This window comes from Arctopsyche grandis, chromosome 11 (assembly GCF_051622035.1).
Source record: "Arctopsyche grandis isolate Sample6627 chromosome 11, ASM5162203v2, whole genome shotgun sequence".
Lineage (NCBI taxonomy): Eukaryota > Metazoa > Arthropoda > Insecta > Trichoptera > Hydropsychidae > Arctopsyche > Arctopsyche grandis.
In genome coordinates, this window is record NC_135365.1 from 8726245 (window position 1) to 8733453 (window position 7209).

Consider the following 7209-nt stretch of genomic DNA (forward strand, 5'->3'; position numbering starts at 1 on the left):
AAAACTTTTTTTTTATATGGTGTTTTTTTATTATTTAACCTTATTACATACATATAACATTTTTAGTTTGAAAGTGACAGATTTACATTATCGTATTATTCGATTAATAAAATGATCATTTATTTCCGCCAAATATGACGGATGAATTTAAAAAGAAATACGCATACGAAACCGAAATCGATCTGTTACAATTGACAAATACAATAACAAATTTTACATTCCCGTCATTTCTGACTGGCACTGTAGTAGATACTCTCTGACACTCGGGCACTTGTAAAACAAAACGACATGCAACACAGCGCTCAGCCCAATCAAAAGTTAAATTGAATCACGCCTAGAAAGGTATGGTGGGTTTGGGCCAACCTAGCGCTCCAACGTCAACTAATAATAAGTAGTGATAAGTAAGTCTAAAGTATAGTACAGAGGGGGGAGGGGGTTGGAGGGGGGGGGGTGGTAAAGCGGATTAGCAAAAGTTTTTACTGCTCGAATGTTAGGGGCACATGGCGCTCGGATATAATGAAGCCTTTGTAGCAATTACAGATGGTGCTCGCATCCGCGGCTTCCAGCCCACCCCCACCTTATCCCCACCCCCTTTTCACTACCCCAAGTACCTCAAGCGGGTTTATAGATATGGCGCCGTTTCAGGGACGATTACGCCCCCGTTACATTGCCAGTCAACCAACCCCCCCCCCCCCCTTCAACCCACCCACATCTTCACACATTACCCCCTCTCCTTCCGTTTTCTCATAAGAACGGGTAGTTGTAGGGGGTTGATGGGGTTGTTGTCTGTGTTCCAGACTGCGATCCGAACCGAATAAATAACTCATTATTATCGGAAGCGAGCGCGCTGTGAGGCGGTCTTAAGTTGCAGCTTGAGTGTTTTGACGCCCGGGGTGCAGCAAATGCAATTTATGTCATTTTGAAATTCGGTAATATCATATTTGTTAGTGTTGGAACATTTGCTCTCACTTACACACATACATTATATTATTAGTTTATGTTGGTATGAATTTTATTAATTAGTTCATTAATAGAGTTAGTGTTAGTTGTTGATTCATAGTGTTAGTTGGATTGCATTGGTCAAGTTGAATGTTGTATGTTGTTTGCTTGATTTGGAATCAAAAGTGTATAAAACAATATTATGCGTTCGAACATAAAGCAACCCACATTTATTTACAAGAAAAATCAAAATGAATTGATCATGATTACTTTTGAATCTTATGAACATATATATATATATTGTATCCTCTGAAATATCATGGCATGGGTGTTGGCATATTAAGTTATTAATTAAAAAATAAATAAAAGAAATGTGTAAAAATAGTTAATTTAATATTCATATTTAATTAAATAAAGGTAAAAACTACCTACCTACCTACATATAAACAATATAAAACACTAATAGAAAAATTAATTAATTAAATAAATTTTCAATAAATGGCGCTAAATGCTCAAAGACTTGGCGCCGTCTATTATTAGCCTAGAGGAAACATTATAGTACGGCGAGCGTTATCTCAGATACACATACAGACAGACAGAATAGCTACATATATTATATATTTTATTTTATTCGTTACAAATCAATATACACTCGTCATTACAGATTTCTCCAATGCGACGGGTGTACGTTAACGAAATACAGAATACATAAACAATCAGAAAATCAGAAATACAGTAATACATATACAATCAGAATATATAGCATATAACAATTAATCAGAAATAATAATCACAAAGACATCTATGATTACTAGATTAGACTACTGTGCATAATTATTACAAATTATACACAGGCAGGTTTTTTTGACAACAGGAATAGATCTAATACCAATTTTCAGGAACCGTTTCAGCAATGATCAGATAAAATCGGCAAACTCTGATAGAGAAACGATCGATTTGGAGTCACAAAACCCCCAAATCTGACCAGCAGATTTTGGCGAGGACTCGAACCTTTGACCTCAGTGGTGCTAAATATATACGCTACCATTAAGCCAAACTGCTGGCTTAATGGTAGCAATATGTATATGATAACTAGAGGTATGATAGCCAAGGTGCCACTTATTGTTCAATTGTTGTAAATGCTTTGTAAAAAAGGTTCGGCAAACCTTTAACAATGCATTTACAACATTTGAACAATAAACGGCACCTTGGTTATCCTACCTCTAATGATAACAATTTTATATTCATTTAAAAAAAAATTGTGTATGAAAAGTAGTGGAAACTTTGAATAATACTTACATTTGAACTTTTAGACATTGAATCAAGGCCAAGGCAGAAAAAATTGAGTGTTCGAAAAGTAATGCAACCCATGAAAATTTTATGACCGACTGAATTGATTTAAAACATCATCAATGATAATCCACAAATGTATAGTCACATCGTACGTATTATGAAAAATAATCTAGTCATGGGTTGTGCAACTTTACAAACGCGCTTCGAAATGGAATTGATGTTCATGCATAGAATAAGGCTTTCAAATTAACTCGAGTGAATCGGCGAGCGACTCGCTCACATTACACCACTATATGTACCTATAGGTACGAGCACGTGCACGAGGCCCTTATCTCAACACTTCCGGTTTGGGTCCAGGGTGTGTCCGGTCGCTATCGGTTAGGCGGCGGGGCATTTTTTACCGTGGCGTCAGCTGCATGCGAAGATGAACCCAAACAATGCCCCGCCGCAACAATAACCTCGTTTATCCGCAGAACAATGAATGTGCCACGATGAAATAGATGCGATACAGAGAGCTGGGGGAAGGGGAGGGGGAGGTGGTGGAAAGGAGGGAAGAAGGGAGAGGGTAGATGAAGGAGCCGAGAAGGGGTAGGAGGGAAGGCGGGGCAAATGGAACGGAAAGATGAAAAGTTGGACTGCCACTCGCAGGTTTAAAATATCGGAGAAAGGAATCGTGGTAGTAGTGTGTCCCCTCTATCGGCAAACTTGGAACTATGACTCTCAAACTTTGCATATTTATAATACGGTAGGCGGGTGTCATGATCGGTCTTGGCATATTTTTGTTCCAGCTATGTATGCATATACTGTTCGATGCTAATTTATTAGTGCTAGTTACTAGTACTATAAGTTACTAGTGTTGTACCCGATGACATATCATCGCATGGGTGTTGGCATATTAAGTTATTAAATAAAAGAAAATTTAAAAGAAATGTGTCGTCGATCCCCACGTGGTCGAATTTTTTTCGAATACCTTTTAAATATATTGAACTAGTGGTTTTACCCGGCTTCGCTCGGTATTTGTAATATAAACCGCTTAAACGTGACTAATCTAATAGTAAACATTTTATATAGTTTTATTTTATATAAATTTTTTTCAATACTCATTTCTTTTTTTACATACCTCCTTTACGTTTCACATGGCTTTCGTGTCAGTGGTCATTTTTATCTCTTATCCGATCGTTTTCATACTTTGCCATATTGCTCATTTTGGTCATCAATACACGTTAATGTATCGTCTGACATTACGTTGGAGATAAAATATCGTATACAACGCGTTTTAAACACGCGGAAAATAAATCTTCTTGACGTTTAATAAGCGTTCGTCCCGTATCTTCCAACCTGTTCGCCTTGATATGGCGATATAAGATTTTAATTGTTTAAACGCCTATAATTCACTCTATATTTTATGAAATTTGCTCTATTGGTTCTCGTTATCTCTAATATATAAATATTTATAGTTTTAATTCTCATATGTATATATAAATTTCAAATTTGGCGTGTAGTTTCTTGTAGGGTAATACACGATGTATATTGATTTTTGGCCAAATATGTCAGATTTGACATTTCACGGCTAAAAGTATATCTCTTCACTGGGTTTTATTTGCGAGATAAGTATTCAATAATAAGTTATGTTGTATCTAATTGTTAATATGATTTACAATAAGCTTACACACATTTAGTTTTTTACAATAAGCTTACATACATACATCACATACAATTATTTTTAGTTATCAGCTGATTTAATTTATCTGATGATTGAAAAGTTAATTTCTGTAAAAACATAAACTCATTTATCGACAATCATACATTGATAAACTATTCTTAAAGCAATCTTAGTATTAATAATCTATTCTAAACTGTAAGGTTCCCGGCATAAGTGAGTATACATATTGCCGGCAGCAACTCATTACCTCAAATTTCATTGTTTATTCCTTCATAACAAACTTTCTAACCAATACAAGCTACACATGTACACAGATCAAACAGTGATAGTTTTATTTTTAGTTATCAGCTGATTTTTATTAAATTGACTGTCACGAAGAAACAAACATATGTATATACTGTCTCTTTCGAAATTATATGTATACTTCGCCCCCGGCGGTGCCTGCGCCCTCGGCGCCTTCGCCCCCAGGGATTTCAAATCCTTTGGATCGAAAAAAATCGAATCGGTGCCTATAAATAAAAAAAAAAACTACGAAACAACGAACGAAGGTTACATACATACACGCATATATGCAAAGTCTCTTTTCAAATTATATGTATTTTAGATTTAAAATTTATATTTAATTGTTTAATACAAAAAAAACGTAAAAACTACCTACCTACCTACACACTATAATGTAAACAATATAAAACACCAATAGAAAAATTAATTAATTAAATAAATTTTCAATAGGTGGCGGTAAAATCTCAGCCAAGTGGAAAGATTGGCATTGATTAGTATACATATATTGAAGTTGTTTTCTTTATCTCAGACAGACATACAGAGCGTTATCTCAGACAGACAGACATACAAATAGAATAGCGATATTATATATATGTACATATGTACATATGATGATAACACGTTCAATTTATGTAAGTGATTTCATGTTAGTCCTAGTTTGTTGATTGATTCAGTGTTAGTTAGTCGCTTAATTGTGAGTTAGAGTTCAATTCATTGGTTATAATTAACTTTTTTTGATAATATGTTTTAGTTATTAATCTCATATCTTATCCTACTTGAAGTTCTGTATAAAAGATCCAACCCACATGAATGATTATTGTATTCGATAGCTGCAGAATCTGTAAAAATAGTCAAAATTTCATTAGTTCGATTTCACATTGTGAAAAAATTAAATATGTACGATATAGCTAATATTTAAATATTGCTCATGAAGGTTGGTTCTATTATGCAGATTTATAATGGTCTTAGTTTATATTAAATTGAAGAAGTAAGTGATCTTACTCCTGGTCGGTTACAGTAATATTTTGCAATATAACTTAATAAAAAGCCTGTCAAATAAAACTGTTGGATAAGTTTTGGTTACATTTACGTTGATAGTTTTCACTTTCAAGTCTAGATCATAACTGTCATTGATATATACTTTGTATAAAAAGTATTATAAGTTTCATGGGTTGCGTTATTTCTCACACACGTTCTGATTATATTGATGCATCATTTAACATTTTTTCGTTGTCACACACTGAGCAATTTTCCTTCTATGCCTCGACATCTTGATAAAGATTTTCTTTCGAAAATTCCATCAATAGTTACATGAAAAAAAAAACTTTGAGATGCGCACAGCTCGGAGACATTTCGAGCTCGTTATCACTTTTCGATAAAGACACCTTTATTAAGTCTCCATCGACGATTGCAGAGGGGAACGTTCACCCCTGTTCTTTTGATGTCGAAATCATCGTAAAATATCTCGTCTATGCACTTTTGAATACAGAAACTTTTCAAGTTGATATAATAATAAAAAAATCAAAGGTTTTGAAATTTTAAAAATATTTATACGGAAGTTATTCGCAGAATCAAGGTTGCACTATGTGTCTATTTGCATAAATACCCAATTGAAAGGACAATCTTTAACAGTATCTTTAACTACTATGAGTAATTTTTGTACGGTACTCATATAGCCTAATGATATTACTATAACATTTACAGCTTTATAAACGAGTTGTATATAACTGAAGATTCAATGGATGTGTATAGTACAAACTCAAAATTTATTTATTTCTTTCTTTATTATAAAAGTATTTTTATATTATAGATAAATGGTTGAAAAGGAGTGTAGAGGTGTGGAAAAATTGGAATCGACAAGCTGTATCGGGTGTCTCGTATCACGTTACGACGTTATTAACGTAGCCATAGTGAAACCCCTTACAACGTAACCGGCGATGCTTATCCTTTTCTTTCTGTCTTTTTACATCGTCTTTGAAATGTTCATACTGCCATGCTGGGACCAGTGCTCCTCAAAATTTACGACAAACACTAAAATCGTATTACAGTGTGTCGTCGTGGAGCCCTTTCATGATTTATAATAGACGCTTCGTATAAAAATTTATATATGTATTATAAGAAGCACGAAACGGTTTCATATGAAACTTTCATTGCTCGGTCCCAGAATATAATGGAATATCTGATGTCAAGACTTTAAACCTTGTAAAGCTGTATCTAAATATATTTATGTAAGTAGTAGTCAACATGAAACGAATTTTCACTTGTTATATGTATACACAATGATAAATATACATATAATATTGTAGCTTGAACGTGTAGAGGCAGAGAAATGTAAAAATAATAGAAGGGCCCTTACGAATAAATAATTGTTGTCAATATTACGCAGTACGTCTCTATAAATACGCTACAACGCACGGAATATAATTGGACCAATTTAATTATAAAAATGTATCCCATGTTGTTTATTGTGTGTTTTTGAATGCATTGTGAAATTTTTACCGATGCTTGTCCATCTTGCGAGTAATATAAACAAACAGAGAAGCTTGGATCGGACATACGTCGAGCACCAAGCATCGAATACGACTGATGCTAAAATTATTTAGGATTGTCAAACGAGATTAGATGATCAACGCTAGTAAATCAGTGATCAACGAGCACCAATCACCTAATCTCTACGTTACAAATAATCCAAAAATAAAAGCATTTTAAGGTCCGTTTATATTATCCGGCATTGTACGTAAACATCCCGGCACAACACTGCACGGAAAACACCACTTCTATTCATACTATACAGCACCACCCGTTTTCGGCAAGTTCATACTTGTTTTGGACGAGTGCAAGGCAAAATCGACTTACATATACATTACAGAGCGCGACGATACGACGCAATATTGCTTGCATCGTATCGTCGAGTCAAAATATGACGTTTCTGAAAATATTAATATGCAAATGTTGACACTTTCATTAGTACGGGTGCACTCGTCACTATGACGTCATGTCATGCGTGAATATTTCCACAGTGGCCAGAAAAA